The sequence below is a fragment of the Octodon degus genome, unplaced genomic scaffold, assembly GCF_000260255.1.
Source record: "Octodon degus isolate 3935 unplaced genomic scaffold, OctDeg1.0 scaffold00528, whole genome shotgun sequence".
Taxonomy (NCBI): domain Eukaryota; kingdom Metazoa; phylum Chordata; class Mammalia; order Rodentia; family Octodontidae; genus Octodon; species Octodon degus.
The window spans coordinates 58710-76180 of record NW_004525104.1 but is presented as its reverse complement, the minus strand read 5'-3'; the positions used below and the strand labels follow the sequence as shown (position 1 = coordinate 76180).

General features: G+C 43.2%; 1 protein-coding gene across 1 annotated transcript in view; it reads right to left on the bottom strand.

The window, feature by feature from the left end:
- LOC101591667 (AF4/FMR2 family member 1) overlaps nucleotides 1-17471 on the bottom strand; it is a gene marked incomplete at both ends in the record, with an annotated part of 79820 nt that overhangs the window by 4023 nt on the left and 58326 nt on the right. The gene's annotated exons all lie outside the window — the stretch shown is intronic.

Here is a 17471-nt window from a genome sequence, read left to right as displayed (position 1 = left end):
GCAGTAGAAACCAGCAGATCTCCTCAGGGAACTGGAGTCTACAAACGTGTTTGTGGCTCTTTGCCCATAGGAATGAATGGGAGAGAGAACAACCTTCTGCAGTTTCTCTACACCTCCAGCTGGAAAGTCATAAACTTCATGGATGCTTTCACTTTGGAGACTGAATGATTCGCCACTCTTTTTACAGTGCACAACTGTGAAGTACTTTAGTTACAAAAGTGACATTTTAGCCAAAGTTTTGTGTTGCGCTGCTTAGAGGAACAGTTATTGGAGATACCTGCTTATCAAAGAAGCTGGAACTTAGCTGGCTGTTCTGCATTAAGAACTCACACTTAGAAGTAAAAATCATGCTGTGGAAACAAGCAGCTCTCCTCAGGGCACTGGAGTCTATAAACGTGTTTGTGGATCTTTGCCCATAGGAATGAATGGGAGATAGAACAAACTTCTGCAGTTTCTGTGCACCTCCAGGTGGATAGTCAAAAACTACTCGCATGCATTCTCTAAGGAGACTGAATGATTTGCCACTCTTTTCACATCACAGAACTGTGAAGTACTTTAGTTACAAAAGTGCCATTTTAGCCAGAGTTATGTGTTATGCTGCATACAGGAACAGGAACTGGAGTGCCCTGATTCCCAAAGAACCTGGAGCTTAGCTGACTCTTCTTCATTAACAACTCTCACTGAGAAACACAAATACTGCAGTAGAAACAAGCAGCTCTCCTCAGGGCACTGAAGTCTAGAAAATAGTTTTTGGCTATTTGCCCATTGGAATGAATGGAAGAGAGAACAACCTTCTACAGTTTCTCTGCACCTCCAGCTGTAAAATCACAAACTTCACGGATGCTTTCTCTTAGGAGACTGAATGATTTGCCATTCCTTTCATAGATCAGAACTGTGAGATACTCTATTTTACAAAAGTGAGCTTTAAGAGAGAGTTCTGTGTTGCACGGTAAAGAGGAACAGGCATTGGAGTGCCCTGCTTCACAAAGAAGCTGGAGGTTAGCTGGCTCTTCTGCATTAAGAACTCACACTTAGAAACACAAATCATGCAGTAGAAAAAAGCAGCTATCCTCATGGCGCTCGAGTCTAGAAAAGTGTTTGTGCCTCTTTGCCCTTAGGATTGAATGGGAGAGAGAACAACCTTCTGCACTTTCTGTGCACCTCCAGCTGGAAAGTCACAAACTTCTCCGATGCTTTCTCTTAGGAGAATGAATGATTTGCCATTCTTTTCACAGTGAGGAACTGTGAAGTACTTTAGTTACACAATTGAAGTTTTAGACATAGTTCTCTGTTGTGCTGCATACAGGAACAGGCATTGGATTGCCGTGCTTCCCAAAGAAGCTGGAGCTTAGCCGGTTCCTCTGCATTAAGATCTCACCCTTAGAAACAAAAATCATGCTGTAGAAACAAGCAGCTCTCCTCATGGCACTGGAGTCTAGAATCGTGTTTGTGGCTCTTTGCACATAGGTATGAATGGGAGAGAGTACAACCTTCTGCAGTTTCTGTGTATCTCCACCTGGAATGTCACAAACTTCATGGATGCTTTCTGTTAGGAGACTGAATGATTTGCCACACATTTCACAGTGCGGAACTGTGAAGTACTTTAGTTACAAAAGTGACGTTTTAGCCATATTTCTGCGTTGTGCTACTTACAGGAAAAGGCATTGGGGTGACCTGCTTCCCAAAGAAGTTGGAGCTTAACTGGCTCTTCTGCATTAAGAACTCACACTTAGAAACACAAATCATGCAGTAGAAAAAAGCAGCTCTCCTCAGGGTACTGGAGTCTAGAAACGTGTTTGTGGCTCTTTGCCCATAGGAATGTATGGGAGAGAGAAAAACCTTCTGCAGTTTCTCTGCACCACCAGGTGGAAAGTGACAAACTTCATGGATGCTTTCTCTTAGGAGACTGAATGATTTGCCACTCTTTTTCAGCGCGCAACTCTGAAGTACTTTAGTTACAAAAGTGAGGTTTTAGCCAGAGTTCTGTGTTGCGCTGCATACAGGAACAGGTATTGGAGTGCCCTGTTTCACAAAGAAGCTGGAGCTTAGGTGGCTCTTCTGCATTAAGAACTCACACTTAGAAAAAATATCATGCTGTGGAAACAAGCAGCTCTCCTCAGGGAACTGGAGTCTAGAAACGTGTTTGTGGCTCTTTGCCCATAAGAATGAATGGGAGATAGAACAACCTTCTGCAGTTTCTGTGCATCTGCAGGTGGAAAGTCACAAACTTCATGCATGCATTCTCTAAGGAGAGTGAATGATATGCCACTCTTTTCACATCACAGAACTGTGAAGTACTTTAGTTACAAGAGTGATGTTTTAGCCAGAGTTCTGTGTTGTGCTGCATACAGGAACAGGCATTGGATTACCCAGATTCCCAAAGAAGCTGGAGCTTAGCTGGCTCTTGTGCTTTAAGAACTCACACTTAGAACCCAAAATCATGCTGTGGAAAGAAGCAGCTCTCCTCAGGGCACTGGAATCTAGAAACGTGTTTGTGGCTCTTTGCCCATAGGAATGAATGTGATAGAGAACAACCTTCTGCAGTTTCTGTGCACCTCCAGGTGGAAAGTCACAATCTTCATGCATGCTTTCTCTAAGGAGAGTGAATGATTTGCCACTCTTTTCACATCACAGAACTGTGAAGTACTTTAGTTACAAAAGTGAGGTTTTAGCCAGAGTTCTGTGTTGCGCTGCATACAATAACAGGTATTGGAGTGCCCTGCTTCACAAAAAAGATGGAGTTTAGCTGGCTCTTCTCTATTAAGAACTCCCAGTAAGAAACACAAATCATGCAGTAGAAACCAGTAGCTCTCCTCAGGGCACTGGAGTCTAGAAACGTGTTTGTGGCTCTTTGCCCATAGGAATGAAAGGGAGAGAGAACAACTTTCTGCAGTTTCAGTGCACCTCCACCTGGAATGTCACAAACTTCATGGATGCTTTCTCATAGGAGACTGAATGATTTGCCACTCTTTTCACAGCGCGGAAGTGTGAAGTACTTTAGTTACAAAGTGACATTTTAGCCAGAGTTCTGTTTTTCGCTGCATACAGGAAGATGCATTGGAGAGACATGCTTCCCAAAGGAGCTAGAGCTTAGCTGGCTCTTGTGCATTAAGAACACACACTTAGAAACCAAAATCATGTGGCAGAAACCAGCACCTCTCGTCAGGGCACTGGAGTCTAGAAACATGTTTGTGGCTCTTTCCCCTTAGGAATGAATGGTAGAGAGAATAACATGTTGCAGTTTCTCTGCACCTGCAGCTGGAAAGTCATAAACTTCACCGAGGCTTTCTCTTAGCAGACTGAGTGATTTGGCACACTTTTCACAGCGCAGAACTGTGATGTACTTTAGTTACAAAAGTGACGTTTTCGACAGAGTTCTGTTTTGCGCTGCATTCAGGAAGAGGCATTGGTCTGACCTGCTTCCTAAAGAAGCTGGAGCTTAGCTAACCCTTCAGCATTAAGAACTGACACTTAGAAACACAAATCATGATGTAGAAACAAGCAGATCTCCTCAGGGTACTGGAGTCTAGAAACGTGTTTGTGGCTCTTTGCCCATAGGAATGAATGGGAACGAGATAAAACTTCTGCAGATTCTCTGCAACTCCAAATGGAAAGTCACTAACTTCAAGGATTCTTTCTCCTACGTGACTGAATGAGTTGCCATTCATTTCACAGAGCGCAACTGTGAAGTAGTTTAGTTACAAAACTGAGGTTTTAGCCAGAGTTCTGTTTTGCGCTGTATACATAAACAGGCATTGGAGTGCCCTGCTTCCCAAAGAACCTGGAGCTTAGCTGGCTCTCCTGCATTACGAACTCACAGTTAGAAACACAATTTATGTAGTAGAGACAAGCAAATATCCTCAGGGCACAGGAGTATCGAAATATGTTTGTGGCTGTTTGACCATAGGAATGAATGGGACAGAGAACAACCTTCTGCATTTACTCTGCACCTCCAGCTGGAAAGTTACAAACTTCATGGATGCTTTCTCTTAGACTAAATGATGTGCCACTCATTTCACTGCGCGGAAATGTGAAATACTATAGTTACAAAAGTGGTGTTTTAGACAGACTTCTGTCTTGCGCTGTATAGAAGAACATGCATTGGAGTGCCCTGCTTATCAATATATCTGGAGCTTAGCTGGCTCTTCTGTCTTAAGAACTCACACTTAGAAACACAAATCATGCAGTGGAAACAAGCAGCTTACCTCAGGGCACTGAGTCTAGAAACTTGATTGTGGCTCTTTGCCCATTGGAATGATTGGGAGAGAGAACAACCTTCTGCAATTTCTCTAGACCTCCAACTGGAAAGTCAAAATCTTCACAGATGCTTTCTGATAGGAGATTGAATTATTTGCCACTCTTTTCACAGCGCGGAACTGTGAAGTACTTCATTTACAAAAGTGACGTTTTAGTCAGAGGTCTGTATTGCTCTGTATACAGGAACACGCATTGGAGTGCCCTGCTTCCAAAGAAGCTGGATCTTAGGTGGCTCTTCTGCATTAGGAACTCCCACTTATAAACACATATCATGCACTTCAAACAGGTAGGTCTCCTCATGTCACTGGAGTCTGGAAACGTGTTTGTGGCACTTTGCCCTTAGGAATGAATGGGAGAGAGAACAACCTTCTGCTGTTTCTCTGCCCCTTCAGCTGGAAAGTATCAAACATTATGGATACTTTCTCTTAGAGACTGAATGAATTGCCACTCTAGTCCCAGCAAGGAACTGTGAAGTACTTTAGATACAATAGTGAAGTTTTAGCCACAGTTCTGTGCTGTGCTGTAAAGAGGAACAGGCATTGTTGTACCCTGCTTCACAAAGAAGGTGGAGCTTAGCTGGCTCTTTGGAATTAAGAACACACACTTAGAAAAACAAATCATGCTATAGAAACAAGTCTCTCTACTCAGGGCAGTGGAGTCTGGAAAAGTGTTTGTGGCACTTTGCCCTTAGGAATGAATGGGACAGAGAACAACCTTCTGCAGTTTCTCTGCACCTTCAGCTGGAAAGTCACAAAGTTCACAAATTATTTCTCTTAGGAGACTGAATTATATTCCACTCATTTCAATGTGTGGAACTGTGAAATACTGTAGCTAAAACTGTGAAGTTTTAGCCAGTGTTCTGTGTAGTGCTGTATACAGGAACAGGCATTGGAGTGCCCTTCTTCACAAAGAAGCGGGAGCTTAGCTGGCTCTTCTGGAATAAGAAGTCACACTTAGAAACAAATCATGCGGTAGAAACACGCAGCTCTCCTCGGGGCACTGGAGTCCAGAAACTTGTGTGGCTCTTTGCCTGTAGGAATGAATGGGAGAGATAACAACCTTCATCAGTTTCTCTGCATCTCGTGCTGGAAAGTCACAAACTTCACGGATGCTTTCTCTTAGGAGACTGAATGATTTGCCAAGCTGTTCACACCACGGGACTTTGAAGTACTTTAGTTACAAAAGTGAAGTTTTAGCCAGAGTTCTATGTTGCACTATAAAGAAGAGCAGGCATTGGAGTGACAAGCTTCTCAAAGAAGATGGAGCATAGCTGGCACTTCTGCATTAAGAGCTCACACATAGAAACACAAATAATGCAGTAGAAACAAGCAACACTCCTTAGGGCACTGGAGTCTAAAATCATGTGTGTGGCTCTTTGCCCACAATAATGAATGGGAGACAGAACAACCTTCTGCAGTTTCTATGCACCTCTAGCTGGAGAGTAACAAACTTCAAGGATTCTTTCCCATAGGATGGTGAACGATTTGCCACTATTTTCACAGCGCAGTACTGTGAAGTACTTTAGGTACAAAACTGAGATTTTATCCAGAGTTCTGTGTTTTGCTGTAAAGAGGAACGGGCTTTGGAGTGCCCTGCTTCCCAAAGAAGCTGGAGCTTAGCTGGCCCTTCTGCATTAAGAACTCCCAATTAGAATCACAAATCATGCACTTGAAATAGGCAGCTCTCCTCAGGGCACTGTAATCTGGAAACGTGTTTGTGGCTCTTTGCCCATAGGAAAGAATGGGAGAGAGAACAACCTGATTCAGTTTCTCTTCACCTCCAGCTGGAAAGTCACAAACTTCACAGGTGCTTTCTCTTAGGACACTGAATAATTTGCCACTCTTTTCACAGCGCGGAACTGTGAAGTACTTTAGTTACAAAAGTGACGTTTTAGCCAGAGTTCTCTTTTGCCCTATATAAAGCAACGGTCATTGGAGTGCCCTGCTTCCCAAAGAAGCTGGAGCTTAGCTGACTCTTCTGCATTAAGAACCCACACTTAGAAACACAAACCATGCAGTGGAAACAAGCAGCTCTCCTCAGGGCACTGGAGTCTGGGAAAGTGTTTGTGGCTCTTTGACCATAAGAATGAAAGGGAGAGTGAACAACATTCTGAAGTTCCTGTGTACCTCCAGCTGGAAAATCACAAACTGCAGGAAGCTTTCTCTTAGGAGATTGAAGGATTTGCCACTCTTTTTACAGTGCGAAGCTGTGAGGTACTTTAGTGATAAAAGTGAAGGTTTAGCCAGAGTTCTGTGTTTTGTTGTTGAGGAACGGGATTTGGAGGGCCCTGCTTCCCAAAGAAGCTGGAGTTTACCTGGCTCTTCTGCAGAAAGAACTCACACGTAGAAACACAAATCATATGGTAGAAACAAGCAGCTCTCCTCAGGGCACAGGAGTATTGAATAGTGTTTTTGGCTCTTTTCCATAGCAATGAAAGAGAGTGAGAACAACCTTCCTCAGTTTCTGTGCACGACAAGTTCTAAAGTTACAAACTTCATGGATGCTTTCTCTTAGGAGGCTGAAGGATTTGCCACTCTTCTCACTGTGTGGTACTGTGAAGTACTTTAGGTACAAAAGTGCCGATTTACCCAGAGCTCTGTGCTGTGCTGTAAAGAGGAACAGGCATTGGAGTGCCCTGCTTCACAAAGAAGCTGGAGCATAGCTGACTCTTCTGCTTTAAGAACTCACACTTAGAAGAACTCACAAATCATGCAGTAGAAACAAGCAGCTCTCCTCAGGGCACTGGAGTCTAGAAACGAGTTTGTGGCTCTTTGACCATAGGAATGAATGTGAGATTGAACAACCTTCTGGATTTTCTCTGCACCTCCAGCTGTAAAGTCACAAACTTCAAGGATGCTTTCTCTTAGGAGACTGAACGTTTTGCCACACTTTTCAAAGCGAGGAACGCTGAAGTACTTAGTTACAAAAGTGATGTTTTAGCCAGTGTTCTGTGTTGCGCTGTATACAGGAAGAGGCAGTGGATTGCCCTGCTTCCCAAAGATGCTGGAGTTTAGCTGGCTCTTTTGCACTAAGAACTCACACTTAGAAGCACAAATCATGCAGTAGAAACAAGCAGCTCTCCTCACTGCACTGGAGTCTAGAAACGTGTTTGTGGCTCTTTGCACATAGCAATGAATGGGAGAGAGAACAACCTTCTTCAGTTCCTCTGCACCTCCAGCTAGAATGTCACAAACTTCACGGATGCTTTCTCTTAGGAGACTGAATGATTTGCCACTCTTTTCACAGCACTGAACTGTGAAGGATTTTAGTTTCAAAAGTGAGGTTTTAGCACGATTTCTGAGTTTTGATGTAAAGAGGAACATTCATTGGAGTGACCTACTTTCAAAAGAAGCTGAAGCTTAGCTGGCTCTTCTACACTCACAACTCACACTTAGAAACACAAATCATGCAGTAGAAACAAGCAGCTCTCCTCAGGGCACTGGAGTCCAGTAACTTGTTTGTGTTTCTTTGCCCATAGGAATGAATGATAGTGAGAACAACCTTCTGCAGTTTCTCTGCACCTCCAGCTGGAAAGTCACAAACTACATGGATGCTTTCCCTTAGGAGACTGAAAGTTTTGCCACTGTTTTCAAAGCGAGGATCTGTGAAGTATTTAGTTACAAAACAGACGTTTTAGCCAGTGTTCTGTGTTGCACTGTATACAGGAATGGGCAGTGGATTGCCCTGCTATCCAAAGAGGCTAGAGCTTAGCTGGACATTCTGCATTATGAATTCACGCTTACAAACACAAATCATGCAGTAGAAACAAGCAGAAGATACCATTCATTCACATTTGCAAAGAACCACAAAAATGTTTCTCACTCCAGTACCCTGTGGAAATCTGCTTGTTTTTACTGCATGATTTGTGTTTCTAAGTGTGAGTTCTTAATGCAGAAGAGCCAGCTAAGCTCCAGCTTCTTTGGGAAAAAGGGCACTCCAATGCCTGTTCCTGTATACAGCGCAACACTGAACTCTTGGTAAAACGTCACTTTTGTAAGTAAAGTACTTCACAGTTCCGCGCTTTGAAAAGACTGGAAAATCATTCAGTCAGTCTCTTAAGAGAAAGAATCCGGGTACTTTATGACTTTCCAGCTGTAGGTGCAGATATTGCAGATGGCTGTTCTCTCTCCCATTCTTTCCTATGGGTAAAGAGCCACAAACACGTTTGTGCAGCCACAAATCTTCTGCAGTTTCTCTGCACCTCCAGTGAAAAGTCACAAACTTCAAGGCTACCTTCTCTTAGGAGACTGAATGATTTGCCACTCTTTTCACAGCACGGAACTGTGAAGTACTTTAATTACAAAAGTGCAGTTTTAGACAGAGTTCTGTGTTGTACTGTAAAGAGGAACACACACTGTAGTGGCCTGCTTCACAAAGAAGCTGGAGCTTAGCTGGCTCTTCTGCATTAAGGACACACACTTAAAAACACAAATCATGCAGAAGAATCAACAGCTCTCCTCAGGGCACTGGAGTCTAGAAACGTGTTTGTTTCAATTTGCCCATGGGAATGAATGGGAGAGAGAACAACCTTCTGCATTTTCTCTGCACCTAAAGCTGGAAAGTCACCAATTTCATGCATGATTTCTCTTAGGATTCAGAATGATTAGCTTCTCTTTTCACAGTGCAGAACTGTGAAGTACTTTAATTCCAAAGGTCACGTTTTAGCCAGAGTTTTGTATTGCGTTGTATACAGGAATGGGCATTGAAATGCCCTGCTTCACAAAGAAGCTGGAGCTTAGCTGGCTCTTCTACATTCAGAACTCACACTTAGGAATACAAATCATGCAGTAGAATGAAGCAGCTCTCCTCAGGGCAAAAGAGTCTAGAAGCATGTTTGTGGCTCTTTGCCCATAGGAATGAATGTTAGAGAGATAAACCTTCTGAAGATTCTTTGCACCTCCAGCTGGAATGTCACAAACTTCGGGGATGATTTCTCTTAGGAGACTGAATGAATTGCCACTCTTTTAACAGCGCTGATCTGTGAAGTACTTTAGTTACAAAAGTGACGTTTTCTCCAGAGTTCTCTGTTGCGCTGTAAGAGCAACAGGCTTGTAGTGCCCTGCTTCCAAAAGAAGCTGGAGCTTACCTGGCTCTTCTGCATTAAGAACTCACACTTAGAATCACAAAGTGTGAAGTAGAAACAAGCAGCTCTCCTCAGGGACCTGGAGTCTAGAAACGTGTTTGTGGCTCTTTAGCAAGAGGAATAATTTGGAGAGAGAACAAAGTTCTGCAGTTTCTTTGCACCTCCAACTGGGAAGTCACAAACCTCACAGATGCTTATTGTTAGGTGACTGAACGATTTGCCTCTCTTTTCACAATGCAGAACCGTGAAGCACTTTAGTAACAAAAGTGACATTTTAGCCAGAGTTTTGTGTTGCGCTGTAAGAAGAACAGGCATTGGAGTGCCCTGCTCGCCAAAGAAGCTTTAGCTTAGCTGGCTTTTCTGCATTCAGAACACACACTTAGAAACACAAAACATGCAGTAGAAACAAGCAACTCTCCTCAGGGCACTGGAGTCTAGAAACGTGTTTGTGGCTCTTTGCACTTAGGAATAAATTGGAGAGAGCACAGCCTTCTACAGTTTCTCTATACCTACGCATGGAAAGTCACACTTCATGGATGCTTTCTCTTACAATACTGAATGATTTGCCACCCATTTCACAGCACAGAACTGTGAAGTACTTTAGTTACAAAAGTGGAGTTTCAGCCAGATTTCTGTGTTGCGCTGTATATGGGAACAGGACCTGGAGTGCCCTGTTTCCCATTGAAGCTGGAGCTTAGTTGTCTCTTCTGCATTAAGAACTCATATTTAGTAATACAAATTAGGCAACAGAAACAATCAGCTCTCCTCAGGGGACTGGAGTGTAGAAATGAGTTTGCGGCTCTTTCCCTATAGGAATGAATGAGAGAGAACAAGTTTCTGCAGTTTCTCTCCACCTCAAGCTGGAAAATCACAAACTTCACGGATGTTTTCTCTTAGGAAACTGAATGATTTCCAACTCTTTTCACAGCGCAGAACTGTGAAGTACTTTAGTTACAAAACTGAAGTTTTAGCCACAATTCTGTTTTGTCCTCTAAAGAGGAACAGGCATTGGAGTGCCCTGCAACCCAAAGAAGCTGGAGCATCGCTGACTCTTCTGCTTTAAGAACTCATACTTAGAAACACAAATCATGCAGTAGAAACAAGCAACCCTCCTTAGTTCACTGGAGTCTAGAAACACGTTTGTAGCTGTTTGAAAATAGGAATGAATGGGAGAGAGAACAACCTTCTGCGGTTTCTCTGCACCTCCAGCTGGAATGTCACAGACATCACCGATGCTTTGTCTTAGGAGACTGAATGATTTTTCACTCTTTTCACAGCATGGAACTGTGAAGTACTTTAGTTACACAAGTGAAGTTTTAGCCAAATTTCTGTGTTGCTCTGTATACAGGAGCAAGCATTGGAAAGCCGTGCTTCGCAAAGAAGCAGGAGTTTAGCTGGCTTTTCTGCATAAAGGACTCACACTATGAAACACAAATCATGCAGTAGAAACAAGCAGCTTTGCTCAGGGCATTGGAGTCCAGAAACATGTTTGTGCATCTTTACCTTTAGGAATGAAAGGAAGAGAGAACAACTTTCTGAACTTTCTCTGTACCTCCGGCTGGAAAGTATCAAACTACATTGATGCTTTCTGTTAGGAGAGTGAATGATTTGCCAATGTTTTTGCAGTGCAGAACTGTGAAGTACTTTAGTTACAGAAGTAACGTTTTATCCAGAGATCAGGGTTGCGCCCTAAAGAGGACCTGGCATTGGAGAGAACTGCTTCAAAAAGTAGCTGGATCTAAGTTGGCTCTTCTGCATTAAGTACTCACACTTAGAAACACAAATCATGCAGTAGAAACAAGCAGCTCTCTTCAGGCACTGAAGTCTAGAAATATGTTTGTGGCTGTTTGCCAATAGGAATGAATGTGAGAGAGAAAAACATTCTGCAGTTTCTCTGCACCTCCAGGTGGAAAGTCACAAACTTCACTGATGCTTTCTCTTAGGAGACTGAATGATTTGCCACTCTTTTGCCAGCGCGTATCTGTGAAGTACTTTAGTTACAAAAGTGACCTTTTCGTCAGAGTTCTGTGTTGCACAGTATACAGGAACAGGCATTGGAGTGCCCTGCTTCCCTAAGAAGCTTGAGCTTACCAGGCTCTTCTGCGTTAAGTACTCACACTTAGATACACAAATCATGCAGTAGAAACAAGTAGCTCTCCTCAGGGCCCTGGAGTCTAGAAACGAGTTTGTGGCTCTTTGACCCTAGGAATGAATGGGAGATTGAACAACCTTCTGGATTTACTCTGCACCCCCAGCTGTAAAGTCACAAACTTCAATGATGCTTTCTCTTAGGAGACTGAACTTTTTGCCACACTTTTCACAGCAAGGAACGCTGAAGTACTTTAGTTACAAAAGTGATATTTTAGCCAGTGTTCTGTGTTGCCTTGTATACGGGAATAGACATTGGAGTGCCCTGCTTCCCAAAGAAGCTGGAGCTAAGCTGGCTCTTCTGCATTAAGATCTCACACTTAGAAACACAAATCATCAGTAGAAACAATCAGCTGTCCTCATGGCACTGGCGTCTAAAAACGTGTTTGTGTCTCTTTTCCCTTTGGAATGAATGGGAGAGAGAACAACCTTCTGCAGTTTCTCTGCACCTCCAGGTGTATAGTCACAAAATTCTCGGATGCTTTCTCTCTAGAAACTGAATGATTTGCCACTCTTTTCACCGCGTGGAACTGGGTAGTACTTTAGTTACAAAAGTGACGTTTTAGGCAGTGTTCTGTGTTGCGTTGTAAAGAGAAACGGGCATTGGAGTGCCCTGCTTGCCAAAATACCTGGAGCTTAGCCTGCTCTTCTGCATTAAGAACTCACACTTAGAAACACAAATCATGCAGTAGAAACAAGCAGCATTCCACAGGGCAGGGGAGTCTAGAATCGTGTTTGTTGCTCTTTTCCATAGGAAGGAATGGGAGAGAGAACGACCTGCTGCAGTTTCTCTGCACCTCCAGCTGGAAGGGCACAAACTTCCCGGATGTTTTCTCTTAGGAAACTGAATGATTTAACACTTTTTTCACAGTGTGGACCTGTGAAATACTTTAGTTTCAGTAGTGATATTTTATCCAGAGTTCTGTGTTGCGCTGTATATAGGAACATGAAATGGAGTGCCCTTCTTCCCAAAGAAGCTGGAGCTTAGCTGGCTTTTTTGCATTAAGTACTCACACTTAGAAACACAAATCATGCAGTAGAAACAAGCAGCTCACCTCATGGCACTGGAGACTAGAATTGTGTTTGTGGCTCTTTGCCCTTAGGAATGAATGGGAAAGAGAACAACTTTTTGAAGTTTCTTTTCACCTCGAGCTGGAAAGTCACAAACATCACGGATGATTTCTCTTAGGATACTGAATGATTTATCACACTTTTCATAGCGCGGAACTGTGAAGTACTTTCCTTACAAAAGTGACATTTTAGCCAGAGTTCTATTTTGCACCGTAAAGAGGAACAGGGATCTTAGTGTCATGCTTCAGAAATAAGCTGGATCTTATGGGGCTCTTCTACAATAAGAACTCACACTTAGAAACACATATCATGCAGTAGAAACAAGCAGCTCTCCTCAGGGCACTGGAGTCTAGAAACGAGTTTGTGGCTCTTTTCCATTTTGAATGAATGGGAGAGAGAACAACCCTCTGCAGTTTCTCTGCATCTCCAGGTAGAAAGTCACAATCTTCTCGGATGCCTTCTCTTAGGAAACTGAATGATTTGCCTCTCTTTTCAAAGTGCGGAACTGTGAAGTACTTTAGTTACAAAAGTGACATTTTAGACAGAGCTCTGTGTTGTGCTATAAAAAGAAATGTGCATTGGAGTGTCCTGCTTGCCAAAGAAGCTGGAGCTTAGCCTGCTCTTCTGCATTAAGAACTTACACTTAGAAATACAAATCATGCAGTAGAAACAAGCATCTCTCCTCAGGGCACTGTGGTCAAGAAGCGAGTTTGAGTCTCTTTGCGCACAGGAATGAATGGCAGAGAGAACAACCTTCAGCAGTTTCTCTGAATGTCCAGCTGGAAAGTCACAAACTTCTCAGATGCTTTCGCTTAGGAAACTGAATGATTAGCCAATCTTTTCCCAGCGTGGAACTGTGAAGTACTTTAGTCACAAAAGTGGCGTTTTACCCAGAGTTCTGTGTTGTGCTGTAAAGAGGAAGAGGCATTGGAGTGCCGTGTTTCTCAAAGAAGCTGGAGCTAGCTGTATCTTCTGCATTAAGAACTCACACTTAGATACACAAATCATGCAGTAGAAACAAGCAGTTCTCCTCAGGACACTGGTGTTTAGAAACGTGTTTCTGTCTCTTTGCCCATAGGAATGAATGGTAAGAGAACAAATTTCTGCAGTTTCTCTGCACCTCTACCTTTAAAGTCACAAACTTCACAGATGCTTTCTCCTAGGAGACTGAATTATTATCCACTCTTTTCACAACTCGGACCTGTGAAGTACTTTAGTTACAAAAGTGCTGTATCAGCCAGAGTTCTCTGTTGCGCTGTAAAGAGGAATAGGCATTGGGGTGCCCTGCTTCCCAAATAAGCTGGAGCTTAGCTGCCTCTTCTGCATTAAGAACTCAAACTAAGAAACACAAATCATGCAGTAGAAAAAATGAGCTCTCCTCAGGGAACTGGAGTCTTAAAACGTGTTTGTCTCTCTTTGCCCATAGGACTGATTGGGAGAGAGGAAAACCTTCTTCACTTCCTCTGCAACTCCTGCTTCAAAGTCACAAACTTCACAGATGCTTTCTCCTAGGAGACTGAACGATTTGCCACTCTTTGCTCAGTGCTTAACTGTGAAGTACTGTAGTTACAGTAGTGATGTTTTAACCAGAGAAATATGTTCCGCTGTAAAGAGGAACAGGTATTGGAGTGCCCTAATTCCCAATAAGTTCGAGCTTACCTGGCTCTTCTGCATTAAAAACTCACACTTAGAATCCCAAATCATGCAGTAGAAAGAAGCAGCTCTCCTCAGGGCACTGGAGTCTAGAAACGAGTTTGTGGCTCTTTGCCCATAGGAATTAATGGGAGATAGAAAAACCTTCAGCGGTTTCTCTGCGCCTCCAGCTGGAATGTCACAAACTTCACAGATTCTTTCTCTTTGGAGTCAGAATGATTTAGCACTCTTTACACAGCACAAAACTTTGAAGTACTTCAGTTACAAAAGTGACATTTTACCCAGAATTCTGTGTTGCACTGTAAAGAGTAACAGGCATTGGAGTGCCTGCTTCCTATAGAAGCTGGGCCTTAGCTGGCCATTCTGCATTAAGAACTCACATTTAGAAACAGAAATTATGCAGTAGAAGCAAGCAGCTCTCCTCATGGCAGTGGAGTGTAGAAACGAGTTTGTGGCTCTTTTCCCATAGGTATGAATGGGAGAGAGAACAAACTTCTGCATTTTCACTGCACCTCCTGTTGGAAAGTCACAAATTTCATAGATGTTTTTTCTTAGGAGACTGAATGATTTGCCAGTTTTCACAGCGCGGAACTAAGAATTACTTTAGTTACAATAGTGACGTTTTAGCAAGTTTTCTGTGTTGCTCTCTGAGAGAAACAGGCATTAGTGTGCCCTGCTTCCAAAAGAAGCTGGATCTTAGCTGGCTCTTCTGCATTAAGAAATCATACTTAAAAACGCAAATCATACATTAGAAACAAGCAGCTCTCCTCAGGGCACTGGTGTCATAAACGCGTTTCTGGCTCTTTGCCCACAGTAATTAATGGGAGAGAGAAAAACCTTCTACAGTTTCTCTGCACCTCAAGCTGGAAGTCTCAAACTTTACGGATGATTTCTCCCAGGAGACTGAAGTATTTGCCACTGTTTTCACAGCACGGAACTGTGAATTACTTTAGTTGCAAAGTGATGTTTCAGCCTGAATTCTGTGTTGCACTGTATAGAGGAACAGGCACTGGAGTGCCCTGATTTGCATAGAAGCTGGAGCTTAGCTGGCTCTTCTGCATTAAGAACTCACACTTAGAAACACAAATCATGCAGTAGAAACAAGCAGCTCTCCTAAGGCACTTCAGCGTAGAAATGTGTTTGTGGCTCTTTTCCCATCGGAATGAAAGGGACAGAGAACAACCTTCTGCAGTTTCTCTGCACCTCCAGCTGGAAAGTCACAAACTTCATGGATGCTTTGGCTTAGGAGACTGAATGATTTGCCCCTCTTCTCACAGCGTGGAACTCTGAATTAATTTAGTTACAAAAGTGAAGTTTTAGCCAGAGTTCTGTGTTGCACTGTATACAGGAACATGCACTGGAGTGCCCTGCTTCCCAAAGAAGCTGGAGCTTAGCTAGCTCTACTGCATTAAGAATTCATACTTAGAAAACCAAATCATGCAGTAGAAGCAAGCAGCTCTCCTTGGGGCACTCATATCTAAAACGTGTTTGTGGCTCTTTGCCCATAGGAATGAATGTGGAGGGAACAACCTTAAGCACTTTGTCCGCACCTCCAGTTGGAGAGTCACAAACATCAAGGATGCTTTCCCTTAGTAGTCTGAATGATTTGCCACTCTTTTCACACCGCCCAAGTGTGAAGTACTTTAGTTACAAAAGTGATGTTTTAGCCAGAATGCTGTGTTGCGCTCTAAAGAGGAACAGGCATTGGAGTGCCCTGCTTCCCAAAGGAGCTGGAGCTTAGCTGGCTCTTCTGCATTAAGAACTCACACTGAGAAACACAAATCATGCAGTAGAAACAAGCAGCTCTCGTCAGGACACTGGAGTCTGGAAATATGTTTGTGTCTCTTTGCCCTTATTAAAGCATGGGACAGAGAACAACCTTTTGCAGTTTCTCTGCACCTCCAGCTGGAAAGTCCCAAAATTCACCGATGCTTTCTCTTAGGAGACTGAATGATTTGCCACTGTTTTATAGGCTTCTAACTTTGAAGTACTTTAGTTACAAAAGTGAAGATTTAGGCAGAGTTATGTGTTGTGTCACATACAGGAACAGGCATTGGACTGCGTGTTTCCCAATGAAGTTGGAGCTTAGATGACTGTTCTGCATTAAGAACTCACACTTAGAAACACAAATAATGCAGTAGCAACAAGCACCGCTCCTCAGGGCCCTGGAGTCTAGACACGTGTTTGTGGCTTTTTACCCAGAGGATTGAATGGGAGAGAGAACAACATTCTTTAGCTTCTCAGCACCTCCAGCAGGAAAGTCACAAAGTTCAGAGATGCTTTCTCTTAGGAGACTGAATGATTTGCCTGTGTTTTCACAGCGCGGAACTGCGAAGTACTTCACTTACAAAAGTGATGTTTTAGCCAGAGTTCTGTGTTGTGCTGTATACAGGAACAGGTATTGGATTCCCCTGCTTCCCAAAGAAGTTGGACCTTAGGTGGCCCTTCTGCATTAAGATCTCACACAGAGGAATATAAATCATGCAGTGTAAACAAGCAGCCATCCTCAGGGCACTGGAGTCTAGAAACGATATTGTGGCTCTTTGCCCATAGGAATGAATGGGAGAGAGAACAACCTTCTGCAGTTTCTCTGCATCTCCAGCTGGAATGTCACAAATTTCACTGATGATTTCTCTTAGGAGGCTTAATGAATTGCCACTGTTTTCACAGGTGGACACTGTGAAGTACTTTAGTTACAAAACTGACGTTTTATACAGAGTTCTGTGTTGCACCATATACAGGAATAGGCAGAGGAGTGCCTGCTTCCCAATGAAGCTGCAGCTTAGCTGTCTATTCAGCCTTAAGAACTCACATTTAGAAACACATATCATGCAGTAGAAAAAAGCAGCTCTCCTCAGGGCACTGGAGTCTAGAAACGTGTTTGTGCCTCTTTGCCCATAGGAATGAATGGGAGAGAGAACAACCTTCTGCAGTTACTCTGCACCTCCAGCTGGAAAATGACAAACTTCACCGATGCTTTCTCTTAGGAGACTGTATGATTTCCCACTCTATTAACAGCACGAAACTGTGAAGTACATTATTTACTAAAGTGATGTTTTACCCAAAGTTCTGTGTTGGGCCGTACACAGGAACAGGCATTGGAGTACCCGGCTTCGCAAAGAAGCTGGATCTTAGTTGGCACTTCTGCATTGAGAACTCACACTTAGAAACACAAATCATGTAGTAGAAACAAGTTGTTCTCTTCAGGGCACTGGAGTCTAGACACGTGTTTGTGGTTCTTTGCCCTTAGGAATGAATG